Source organism: Hypanus sabinus, chromosome 12, assembly GCF_030144855.1.
Source record: "Hypanus sabinus isolate sHypSab1 chromosome 12, sHypSab1.hap1, whole genome shotgun sequence".
NCBI classification, from domain to species: Eukaryota; Metazoa; Chordata; class Chondrichthyes; order Myliobatiformes; family Dasyatidae; genus Hypanus; species Hypanus sabinus.
Genome location: NC_082717.1, coordinates 63,291,517 through 63,305,534, shown reverse-complemented (window position 1 = coordinate 63,305,534; position 14,018 = coordinate 63,291,517).

Here is a 14,018-nt window from a genome sequence, read left to right as displayed (position 1 = left end):
ATCAAATTACATTCCTATCTTCAATATTGTTTCAGATAATTCACACAATCCCCTTTCTCTAAAGACAGAACTTTGTCCTCATCTTCAATTTTTTTGCTTGACTGCCATCAACCTCCCATCCAGTTTCTCCCACCTTATTTTCCTTTTGGTCCTCAAAATAAGACTTACTTGTATCTTTCATTCCAAAAAGATACAATATTTACTTATTCACTCTCAGCTATCTCTCTTAACACAACTGGCTATAGAGCCTCAGCTGCCTTTCAGAGATCCCTTTCAAAATCTTCCACCTTCCTATTTACTATCCCTTTCAAAGCCTGTAAGCCCATGTTTTCAGAGAAGGATACAGTTCACAATGAAACATTATATAAAGTTTAAAAAAGAGAATTATCAAATTAAAAGTTAAATAATAAGTAAAAGTGTTTAAATTAAATTATATTAAATCAAATCAAATGATGTCTCACATTCATTTCAGTGACCCAGCATCAGTTTAACCTGGAGACACAAGCAATGTCATAAACTGTAAACTAGAACAACAAACAGTGTTCTAGATTGTTTCTAGATTGTTAAACAGATGGAACTGAGTAGCATCTGTAGAGGTGGGGGGGGGGGGGATAGGAATTGCTAAGGTTTTGGGTAGAAACCTCGCATCAGTAAGTGTCAGGCCAAACTTCCAATACATCTCAAAACATACAGTGTCGAGACGCAATTCAAAGACATGCTTAATGGTGATTAGCAGCTGCTCCGCCCAAGGGTTAGTCTGGTCCATATTTTCACCTCTTATTAATCAAATATCCTTTAGAGCTTATCTAGAGATGACATTGCACAAAACAAATACTTTTTCAAAATATCTATTGTACAATTTTGTCTCTCAGTAGTTATGCTCAATCTACAATGGCCAATTGGGCTTCATTCCTTCAAAGTTCACCAGCTTTCCAGAGCTTGAACCTGTTTCACTTCCTTCCCCTTGAACCTCAATTGCTTGTCAGAACAAGGGCCAATCTGAAGAAATTGTGGCTGCCAAATCCATCGTCATTTCTGAGGTGCTGAATTTAGTTACAGATTTTATAAATTGTTAATCGTAGATTAATTCAAGTTTAATTGTCATTCAACCATACACATAAATACAGCCAAATGAAACAGTGTTCCTCCGGGGCCAAGGTGTAACACGGTACCAGCATTCACACACAGCACAAGGCACATATAATTAGATAGCCATATAGCCCAAGTCCCTGAGTATCATAGCCTGTAGTTTGCTGATGCATGCGATGTTGTCCTGGAGCTGGGTCTGCAAGAATAAGCATACAGCAGCCCTCTTCATTTTCATTCTAGTGCAGGCACAGATGAAGACAATCCAGCTTGCAAACACAGCTGGGGCAGCTACAGTACTACACCAGCTCCGGCGTGTCCTGCCCTGGGCGGCTGCAACGTGACCGTGTGGTATGAGGGCTGGCCCATGCAACAGCTGAGGCCTCACAGCTCCCCCATTGCTGGTCTCGCCAATGAACCAGTACACTGGAATTGCAGTATTCTACATTACCAATGTCCAACAGGGTCTTGCGATCACAAGAGAAACATCCAAAAGAATCATTGGAGGGAATATTGCTAAATCACCTACAATAAGTAATTCTGGAAGACAAACAAGTTTATAATTCACCCAGGCATACTGCATGACTGTTAACGTCATTTATTCATCTTATGCAACGAATGAAGTTCAGATCCAAATTAATCCCCTGCAAAACATTTAATCATTTGCCAAGCCTTCCAGGCAAAAGTGGTTCCAGGCACATGGCTATTGTTAAGACTTGCCCTTCCCTGTGTAATCCACACATGGTGAATTGTTCTCCCCTGTGTAATCCACACTTGGTGAATTGTTCTTCCACGTGTAATCCACACTTGGTGAATTGTTGTACCTTTAACAAAGTTCAAAAATATGTGCTATAATGTGAAACTACAATCTGATTAAAGGAAGGAGAAACAGCAGGACATTAACCTGACGGGTATGTTGGTCGGTAGCTGAAGAACGCAAACCAAACTTGAACTCATTTTGAACCTGAGCTTCATTCACTAAAGGGTGCAAGAGGGTAGGAGTTATGTTCAACATCTGCAAGTCTACTCTCTACTAGCTACCACCACCTGACAATGAAGATTCAGTAGGACTTTGAAAAACATCAATCGCCCCTTTACCTCTGGAGCAACCTGTTGGCAAGGCAAACTTTGATGATGGAATTCATCTGTGCCTTCAATGCACCAGTGCAGCTTTTAGTCAAAGGAGGGCAAGTGTGCCTGAAGATCATGCCCTCAGATGTGGTACAATGTACGTGATCTACTAGCAACAGTGATCATGTTCTGCTGATGGCAATTGGACTCCCTACAGAAGACACCTCAAGGCAATGGAAAATTCAACCAGTATGGTCACCACAAACTTCACTGACAAGATAAGCAAACCATGTCAATGTGCTCTTCCACAAGGAAACACTCATATCTATTTATTTAGAGATCCAGTGCAGAATATGCCCTTTTGGCCCTTTGAGCTGCACTCCCCTGAAATCCCAGTTTAATCCACACTACTCCGAGAACAATTTACAATGGTCAGTCACTGGACTGTGGGAGGAGGCTGGAGGACCTGGAGAAAACCCACAAATGGATATGGGATATACAGAGACTCCTTATCGAGGACACTGGAATTGAACTTCAAGCTAACTACAAAGCTACCGAGACACCCTCGTACACAGTCAGCTCTGCGTTCCATGTCCTTTGCACTCCAACAACAGGCACCCAAGTCTGAGTTCTATCCTGGAAAGCGATGATCGGGTGGACAGAGAAAAGATTCAAGGACGTTCTTTTGAAAACATTGAAATTAGATCCCTGGGAATCATTGGCCCATGACCACACAAAGTGGAAAAGCAGCATCAAATCCATACAGAGCATGCAGAAGAGCAGTAAATGCAGGAAAAAGTGCCCTGCTTCTTTGCTTATGCTACTGTTGCTCTCCCCTCACTCTCTCATCCCTGTCAGACACCACCAACCTCATCTGCAAAGTATCTCCACACTTCAGAATCACCAGAACTAGAGTCATCCTCTATTCCAAGAGACAGTTTAAGAAAATTAGGTATTTATATCTGAAATATCCCAAAAACTTCCAGTAAATTATTAACATTTATGTTTCATTCATTATTGTTGACAATCCAGGGTGCATGACTTTCTCAAAGGTCAAAATTCCAGTGTGCTAATCTGCCTAGTGACGTTTTAACACTGTTAATTTTGTTTGCCCGTGACTTGTGTCAGTTATTTCTCCCCCAGCATGAAACCTACAGTGAGGAGGAGGAAATATGCATTTTACTGGTCTTATCAATTACCCAACCAGTACTGGGTTTCAAGATCAGTATTTGATATTATTATTATTTATATTATTTGTATTCCTCTATTTAACAAACTATGAAAGATAACTGCTTTAGTTTTATTTTCATGTCCTATCTAAACAATGCCACATATAAACCTTTCAACTTAACTTCCCAAATTCAAAAGGAATTCCTAATTAGATTTGCAATGAGAACTCAGCAAAGGAGAACTTTCATTGAATCGTTACTGCTAACCCATTGTCTGCATCTACCCAGTTTTCATCATTTTATACCTTGGAACTGATGAAAGAAGGTAAAGCATTCTTAGTGGAGATATTTATTCATGAACATGAGCAATCCCTCATAGGAAAGTCCCTTTAGTCCTACCTAAAGTTCTTTCCACCAGAAGGTTTGGAGAAGGTGTAAACCCATATGATATTTTTCTTCAAAATATTTTGGTTCTTTCCGATGGAAAAAAACCATATTGCATGAAATAATCTCAAAATCTAGAAAAATGCCATCATAGTCATTGTGAACGTAAAATCCAATTTTACCTTAAAATTGCAACCTGCTTCAGAATGATATGCATAACGGCGCCATCTTCTGGATAATAGTGTACTCAGCAAGCAATTTTCATTTACGTTAGGAGTGCCTGGTTACTGCGTCAAATGTTGCTTGGAACAACGTGACTAATTTGGATTCCATTTTTGATTAATTGTGTCTATGATTAGTGAGAAAAGAATGAGGATAAAGGTATAATCGTTTGCACAAGCACAAAAAATAAAGACTTCGATTCCATGCCAAAATATTTTCCAACAAATGAGCACTTTTCAAAACACAGAATGCAGAAGGCCTGTCAGCCATTTTAATAATTGATTTAACATGCTTACAATTATTTGCTCCTTGGTTTACACTTGCCTGAGGTTTCGGCAAAGGACTTGCATGAACACCAACTATTTAGTGATACAAATTTTCTTTCAGGCTATGAATCTTGTTATGACAGAATGAATTTCTGCAAATGAACTTGGGTTTACCTTGGTATTTTAAATTAATTTCCTCTTCCTGGCACCATTTGCTTGTCTTTGAACAGAGTGGTAAATGGTATTCATCTCATGCTACCAAATCATTAGCATGAGATAATACATGGAAATAGTTGTTAGTTGTATATTTGATCCTTTAAAACCTATGTGATGGTTTCTTACTGATGAACTGAAAAACTTGAATAACATGAAGAAGTGTTCTACATCTTTAGAATTCTCCTCTGATGCGCTCTAATCCTAATAGAGACTGGGTGACAAGAGCTAATAATTGGGCAGGTATGCAAGTTGTAGATGGAGTTCAGCGATGGTGTCCGTGTGAATAATAGTGGAAAAGGTCACATGAACAAACATGCAAAGAATTTCACTTCACACAAGAAGGAAACTAGAGATGCATATGACACCATCTGAACATGGAGACAAGAATTTCAATATAGTTACTTTCTTATCATAATTGATTGTAAGAATTACATTTTCACATGCAAAACTAAATCTGATCCGGGGGCGAGGAAAAAAGCATGTTAATTTTCCTAGTGCAGACATCAACATCCAGAACAGATGCCTGCAGCAGGTGAAATTATCTCAATGAACAAGCAGCCATTGTCTGTTACAGCCGTGATTGCTGGCACTTCCAGGTGTTTTGTGTCAGAAGATCAGATGTTCAGTGAAGGTACCTCCTGCTGTTTGTGATGGCCCTCCCACTTCTGGAAATCTAGGCAGCACTGGCATCGACAGACAAGCTAGGGTGTGACCAGACTGCTTTTAAAAGACGTCAATGTGGGATCGATTTTCCAAATGCACCCTAACAAATCACTTTTTCTTTAATCAGCTGATTGAGCAACACTGTTTGTTTTCTGATCTGCACAGAGAGCGGGCAAGGATGCTTTGGCGCCAAAGGCTAACAAAAATCAGGGCAAGGTCAAGTTTATTGTCATTCAACCATATACATGCAAAATGCCAAAGGAAACAACATTCCTCTGGACTAGTGTGCAAGACACAGTACATATAACTCACACACAACACATAATACCACAAATAAATTAGCAAATAATAAAATCCAAGACAAGTAGTTGCAGCCCAACCAGTCATGTTCAGTGTTATTGACAGCAATATTGATTAGCACTTACTCACCAACAATTTGCTCACTGACAGTCAGTTTCACCAGTACCAGTTTGCCCCAGACCTCATCACAACTTTGGCCCAGACGCAGAATAAAGAGCTTCCAAAAGTGAGGTGAAAGTGACTGCCCTTGAGGGTGACATCAAGAAGCATGGGCTAAATGGAAGACAATGAGCATGAAGTGGCTGGAGTCATGTCTTGTTGCCAGCAAGATGATTGGGGCAGTGTCCCCAGCCCAGCCATCTTCAGCTTTCCCTTCAATGGCTCAAAGTGGCAATGACTGCACACATTCAATCTTTTTAGGAGGCTAAAGAAATTCAGCATATCCCCATTGACTCTCACCAATGCCACTTACAGGGGACTGGCTTGTGGACTCAGAAGAGTGGACCGTGGAGTTGTGGAAGGAATGGTACCTTTGGAATGCTTAAAAGTCAGGGGAGAGGAATGGAGGGGCGATGAATCCAGTGGCGGGGTCCTCATGAACGTGATGGAAATCACTACGGATTGTCTACTACATAACTCAGTAGAGCATGGACATTTCAAGCCATTCTCCAGGTTGGAACATCTTTTACTCATTCCAATTCCTTTTGATTTAAGATTTAAGAGGCAGCCATTCAGCAAATCAAACTTGTATCTATGAAACACTCTCAACAACTCACACCTCCACAGCCGAGAAAGAAGGGTATGCATCAGATCATGGTGATTACAACACTGGAAGTCATTCATTTCACAGTCCTAACACTCTCCTCTGTGACCCATTCCTCACCACCCATCTGCCCCATTCTCAAATGCATGGGATACCTAGATGAATATTCAGATTGTGCCTTAAGTCACACGTGAAGCATCCTCCAAGTCCAACCGTTCTCCACCTTAGCCCACCCCCACCTTCCTCACAACTTTGTTCCTGCAGTGAGAATGCCTAGATATCAATCATGTAACCCATCACAACTTTATACCACTTACCCACAGAAAGGGGGATTATCTACATGACCCAATTGATGGCTTTGTGGCCATATTTGTGGACGATACAAAGGTAGGTGGAGTGACAATTAGTACTGAGGAGACAGGGTATCTGCTGAAGGATTTGGTCAGATTAGGAGGATGGGTAAAGAAGTGGTAGTTGGAATACAGCATAGGAAAGTGTATGATCATGCACTTTGGTAGAAGGAATAAAGGCACAGTGTATTTTGTAAATGGGGAGCAAATTCAGAAATTGAAGGTGCATAGGGACTAGGGAGTTCATGTGTAGAATTCCCTAAAGATAAACTTGCAGGCTGAGTTGCTGGTAAGGAAGGTAAATGCACTATTAGCATTCATTTTGAAAGGTCCTGTGTATAAAAGCCAGGATGTAATGCTAAAACTTTATAAGGCATTGGCCAGCCCACTTTTGGAGTATTGTAAGATTTGGGCCCCATATCTAGGAAAACATGTGGTGGCGTGGGAAAGGGTTCAGAAGTGGTTTAGAAGATTGATCTCTGGAATGAAAGGATTAATGTATGAGGCACATTTGATGGTTCTGGGCCTGTACTCATTACAGTTTAGAAGAATTGGGAGGGGTCTCACTGAAACCTACCAAATATTGTAAGCTTGGATAGAGTGGACATCGAGAGGATGTTTCCAATGGTGGGAGAGTCTGGGACCCGGACAACACAGCCTCAGAATAGGGCAATGTCCATTTATAACAGAAATAGGAGGAATTTCTTTAGCTGGAAGGTGGTGAATCTGTGGAATTCATTGCCGCAGACAGTTGTGGAGGCTATCACTGGATATATTTAAAGCAGAGGTTGACAGGTTCTTGATTGGTAAGGGGCTCAAAGTTCTAAGTACCAAAGTTAAAAGTAAATTTATTATCAAAGTACATATATGTCACTATTTACAACCCTGAGATTCCTTTCCTTGCCTTGTCTCTGTCTTCACCCACTTGCATTTCCGTAGGTTGAGCACAAGACCTGCTGAGGCTAGCTGGCCCAGGACCTAGTCGACATGCTGGAGATGCTCTTCCCAACTTGTGCTGAAAATCACATCATCAAAGTAGACCATGTAGAACTGTTCATGCCCCCTCAACACACATTCCATGAGGTGCTGAAATGTTGCTAGGGCTCCACACAAACCAAACAACATGACCGTATAAAGGAAAAATGGGGTCCAGAAAGCAATGTATTCTTTAGACTTTTCATTCAGTGGAACTCAGCAGTAACATCTACATAAATCCAGTGTGGTGATATACTGAGCACGCCCCAACCTCTCCAGTAGCTCATCTATCCATGGCATAGCAAAAGCATCAAACTTGGAGATGGCACTGATCTTTCTAAAGTCCCTCAGGGAACCATCAGGTTTAGACCCATTAACTTCTGGACTGCGCCATTCACTGTTTGATGGCTCGATGACACCTAGTTCCAACATGGTCCTATCTTTGTCTTCAAGGCACTGACAAGATGCTCAGTCACTCTGTGTGGTCTCTGACCAATGGGTTGATCATCTTTTACCTGGCTGGTGTGCTTGACCAGGTTGGTTTGCTCAGGTTGTAGTTTAAACAAGGTGGGATGCTGGGAGAAGAGACCTTTAGGGCTGTTGTTTGGTGCAGTTCAAGATGGTCAAGATGCGCTTGAGTTGAAACGGGTATCTGTGAGCACAAGCCAGTCCTTTTCTTCAACAGCTTTACTTTCTTGTGGCTTGTGTTCTCACTGCTGTCACACCGTTGGGTTTTGGTGAGGGCCACAAGCCCTTATGAAGGTGAAGGCTTTGAAAATCAGGCAGGCAGGCAGTGTTTATTGTGCGTCAGAAGGTGCAAAATTTTCAGAAGAGTGCAAAAATATTTACAGAGCAAAAAAAAGGCAAATAACAAAAATGACAAAAGAGAAAATGCAGAAATTTAGGACTACAGCTCCAAAAACATCAGTCTGAACTGATACATCACACCTTACCACACCTTCTGTCCCTCCCCATCTACAACAAAATGAGCTTTTCAGTCAGGAAACACAAGGAAATCTGCAGATGCTGGAAATTCAAGCAACACACAAAATGCTGGTGGAATGAAGCAGGCCAGGCAGCATCTATAGGGAGAAGCGCTGTCGACGTTTCGGGCCGAGATCCTTCAGGATCTCCTTTCTTGCGGAGAAAAGGGATATTCCATTCTTTGGACTGCAGGAGGAGCTATTACCATGAGCCTGAACAATTGCACAAAAACAAAAGCAGAATTTCACATCCTTCTTCACAATCGCAAATGTCCAGAAATACATTCATCACAGTAAGATCATAATGACATTGTGCAACAAAATCAGTCAACAACTAACCATTTTTCCCGGATCCAGCACTCTCTCCCATCCCCCAAAATGAACACTTCCGCTGAGCATGTGTCACCTCAAACAGGTGCCCTTTTTGAGAGCTGGACCCCAGCCATCAGTCAGGTGCCCTCCCTGAAAATGGAAGCAACTACAACCAGGATGTGTCAAAGAATGCCTCTGTCTTGGAGTGTGCACTTGACAAGCATAACATCAGCATCGTCAGACAGACCTTCTCTGTTACAAATGATAATAATTCAACAAGCAATAAATATAGAGAATGTGAGATCAAAAGTCCTTGAAAGTGAGTCGATAGGTTGCGTTCAGTGTTGGGGCGAGTGAAGATATTGCTTCTGGTTCAAGAGCCTAATGGCTGAGGGGTAATAACTATTTCTGAACCTGGTAGTGTGAGCCACGAAGCTCCTGTACCTCCTTCTTGATGGCAGCAGAGAGAAGAGCACATATCACACAAAATGCTGGAGAAAATCAGCAGGCTGGGCAGCATCTACGATAAAGAGTAAACAGTTGATGTTTTGGGCCAAGACCCTTCATCAGGTCCTGATGTAAGCAACTTCACTGGCTTTGGGGAGATGGCAGGAGAATAGGGTTGAGATGAAACATAAATCAGCTATGTTCAAATGACAGAGGAGACTCAATGGGCCAAATGACCTTATTTTGCTCCTCTGTTTTATGGTCCTTTGAGACTGCAAAGATAGAATTTGTTTCCCTCTGTGGATGATCTAACACGTAATATTCAAAAGGCTGGAGAAACTTGGATAACACAAAGATGGGTGGTGTTATGGATAATGTAGAAGATTGCCAGAAGTTACAATGGGAATCAAATCAGTTACAGATATTGGTGGAAAAATGGCAGATGAAATTTGATCTGAGCAGTAAAGAGCCAGAGAAAGTGGTTGGCGAGGGTACCATAACAACACTTACAGATGCATTGAAGTTCCAAGTTTTCATTATCCAAGTACATATACGTCACCATATACAACCGTGAGATTCATTTTCTTGTTGACATACTCAATAAATCCATAGAATAATAACTATAACAGAATCAATGAAAGACAGCCCAACAAAGGGGTTCAACTAGGGTACAGAAGACAGCAAACTGTACAAATACAAAAAGAAATAATAATAATAAACAAATAAGCAATAAGTATCGAGAACATGAAATTAAGAATCCTTGAAAGTGAGTCCATTGGTTATGATGGAGCTAGTGATGTCGAGTGAAATTATCCACTTTGGTTCAAGAACCTGATAGTTGAGGGGTAGTAACTGTTCCTGAACCTGGTGGTGTGAGTCCTGAGGCTCCTCTACTTACTTCCCGAAGGCAGCAGTGAGAAGAGAGCATGTCCTGGGTGGTGGGAGTCCCTGACAGTTTATGGCATTGGTGTTTCCACACCAGGCTGTGATGCAGCCAGTCAATATACTCTCCACTACACAGCTACAGAAGTTTGTCAAAGGTTTAGATGACATGCCAAGTCTTTGCAAACTCCTAAGGAAGTAGAGGTGCTATCATGTTCCTTCGTAATTGCACTTATGTGCTGGGCCCAGGACAGGTCTTCTGAAATAATAACATTTAGGAATTTAAAGTTGCTAACCTTCTCCACCTCTGAAAAGGACTGTCTCATGGACCTCTGGTTTCCTTCTCCTATAGTCTATAATCAGCTCCTTGGACTTGCTGGCATGAGAGGTTACAACACCACTCAGCCGGATTTTCAATCTCACTCCGAGATGCTGATTTGTAAAACACCTTTGATTCTGCCTACGACAGTGGTGTCATCAGCAAACTTCAGTATGGCTCTGGAGCTGTGCTTAGCCACACAGTTATAAATGTACAGCGGGGTCCTAAGCACACAGCCTTGTGGTACACCTGAGCTGATGGACATTGTAGAGGAGATGTTATTGTTGATCTGAACTGACTGGGTTCTGCAAGTGAGGAAATATGGGTCTAATTGCACAAGGCAGTATTGAGGGCAAGGTCTTGGAGCTTATTAATTTTGAGGGGATGATGGTATTGAATGCTGAGCTATCACAATAATGAGCATCCTGATGTATGCATCTTTGCTGTCCAGATGTTCCAGAGTTGAGTAAAAAGCTAATGAGATTACATCTGCTGTGGACCTGTTGCTCTGGTAGGCAAATTAGAGCAGATCTAGGTTGTTTCTCAGGCAGGAGTTGATACGTTTCATCACCAACCTCTCAAAACAATTCATCACTGTAGATGTAAGTGCTGCTGTGTGAAAGCCACTGAGGCAGGTCACCACACTCTTCTTGGGCACCGTACAATAGAAACCTGATTGAAGCAGGTGGGTACCTCATACTGCTGAAGCGAGAGGTTAAAGATCTCAGTGAACACTCCAGCCTGTTGATCAGCGCAGGTACTCCACCTGGACTGGATGTTTTTCATGGGTTGACCCTCCTGAAGTCTGCTTGCACATCAGAGACTAAAATCATAGGATTATCGGTTGATGTGGGTGTTGGTGATGGTTCCTTCATGTTTTGAGCTCATCTGGAAGCGAAGCCCAGTTGTTACTCATGTCACTTGATTTAACTTTACAAGAGGTGATAGTATTCAGCCCTGTCACAGTTGTCAAGCATCCCTCATTGATTCAAGATTGGTCCAGAATTATCACTTCACCCATGAGGTGGCTTTCTGGAGATCGTACCTAGCCCTCTTGTAACTTTCTTGATCACCAGACTTCAATGCCTCTGACCTGGCTCTCAGCAGATTTTTGATCTCAAAGTTCATCATGGTTTCTGATTAAGAAAACTCTGAATGATTTTGAGAGGGCACACACACCTACGCTGTTCTAAGTCCATTACAACCATGGTGTATTCATTCAGTTCCCAAGGTGAGTTGTGAACACAGCCAGTACACTGACTTGAACCCATCCCACAGCTGTCTCCCGTGACCACCTCTTTGTTGTCCTAACCTCTGGAGCCTTGTATTTTACCTCTGCCTGTTTGGATGTAGGAGAAGGACAGCCAAGTGATCTAATTTACTGAAATGTGGTCAGGGCACGGACGGTAGGCATTCCTTATCTTAGTATAACAGTGGTCCAGTGTGTTGGGACCTCTGGTGCTACAGGTTATATGCTGATGGCAATTGGATGGGGATTTCTTCAAACAAACCTGGTTGAAGTCTCTGACTATGATTTTAAAAGCATCAGGATGGACAATTTGTTTGGAAACAGCATTGTGCAGTATTGTAAACATTTGATTACTGTTGGCCTCTGGGTGTATGTAAACTGCAGTGAGGATTATAGATGAGAACATATGTGGCACGGACAGCATTCAACCATTAGGTGTTCCAACTTGGGGGAACACAAGTTCGACAAAACTGCCACATTGGAGCACCCTGAGTTCATCATGGTGCACACAACTTTTCCGAATCAGCAGCTCAGTCCATTTCGTAAATCAGGAAATCCTCAGATCTGATTGCTGTATCTGGCGTGCTGGAAGAAAGCCAAGTCTCAGTAAGAGGTAGAATATAACAGGATCTCATTTCTCTCCGATGGACCAATCTTGTCCTCAGGACCACAATTTTGTTCTTCAGCAACTGCATATTTGCCAACAAGACGCTGGGTAGAGGAGGCCTCACCTCTGCATTTCAGCCTGGCTTGTAGTCCACCCCCCCTCGCCTCATCCGCTTGAAAGTGTTGTTCCTGCCTGATTCACCAAATCCTTCAGATGATCGCGAGATCTGTAGGTTATTAAGCTGATTTAAAAGTACATTGCTTAGAGGGAAGTTACATGCTACAGAATGTAGTCAGAGTAATTTGAAAGCAGTATTTTTAACAGTACATTTATAACTATTTCTGCAGCCCACGGAATGTCACCAATGATCGCTGACGCCATCTTACAATCATGGCTTAGTGCTTAGTATGGCAGTTTGTTTTTCCCAAGACTGCAAGAATCTGCAGAGAATTATTGACATGGTTCAACACATCAATCAGTCAGTAGATAAAAAAAGTTGAAAGCACATACCACCTTCTATCCTGCTTTGACAGGACTAGATTGGATCTCTTACCGAAGATGAAAACTTGAGACAAATCGACATTATCACCTTGCATCTTACTGTCTTGCAAGCTCTGCACTTCCTCTGTAACTAGCTCACCATATTCTGCATTATTTTATTGCTTTCCCCTTGCCCTGTCTCAATGTAGTGATGTGATAAAGTGATCTGTGTGGAAGCCATGCAAAACAAAACCTTTCACTGTACACCAGTACATGTGTCGATAAAAAAATCCATTTACTCTTTCAACTTCTCAACCAATGAGCCAGTCCATACCAATATGCAGAAACATTCAGGTGTGTGCTGACAAGTAGCAAGTAACATTCACACCACAAACTTGTCTGTATCAGCAGGAGAATCTAGTTCACTCAACAGCATTACCATGAGATCCCACCATTGGTGCAAGTCTACAGTCCCCGAAAGTGGTCGCACAAATTCTTGGAGCGTTGATGAAGCCCAATGATATAAGTTGAGGCACTGAGTTCAAGAGTCAGGAAGTTACGTTGCAGCCTTATAAAACTCTAGTTAGGCAGCATCTGGAGTATTGCATCCAGTTCTGGCTGCTCCATTACGGAAGCTTTGGAGAGGGTGTACAGGTGGTTTACTTGCCTGGAGTAGAGAGAATGTGCCAAACAGAGAGGTTGGACAAACTTGGGCTATTCCTCTGGAGCAGCAGAAGCTGAGAGGAGGCTTGACAGAAGTTTATAAAATTATGAGAGGCAGCGTCAGACAATACATATCTTTCACCCAGAGTACAAATGTCTATTTCTAGAGGGTGTGCACTAAGGTGAGAGGACATAGATTCAAAGGAGATATTTGGGGATTTCCCCCCCCCCCCCACACAGAGTGGTAAGTACTTCACACTTGCTGACTGCCCACACCACACCCTCAGACTGTGTTAATCACTGACTCAAACGACGCAATGGATATGTGACAAATGGAACTTATCCAGTTTTTAAATAAAAGTCCAAACTCAGGCTAAATAAACTCCAATAAGTGTGTTTTAACTGTGGGAGGAACCATGACCACTTTTGGAGATTGGCTTCACCTTTCATAAAACTTGCAACATGAAAAAAGTGCAATCATCTGCGAAGAATTTCAGAGCTAAGGAGTTATCTCCAGATAAATTAACAGCTGGAATAATTTGTTATTCCAGAAATGTACAGAAAGCGGCAGGAATGGCACCTCAATCTGTGATCGCTGGCACTGTAAAGCA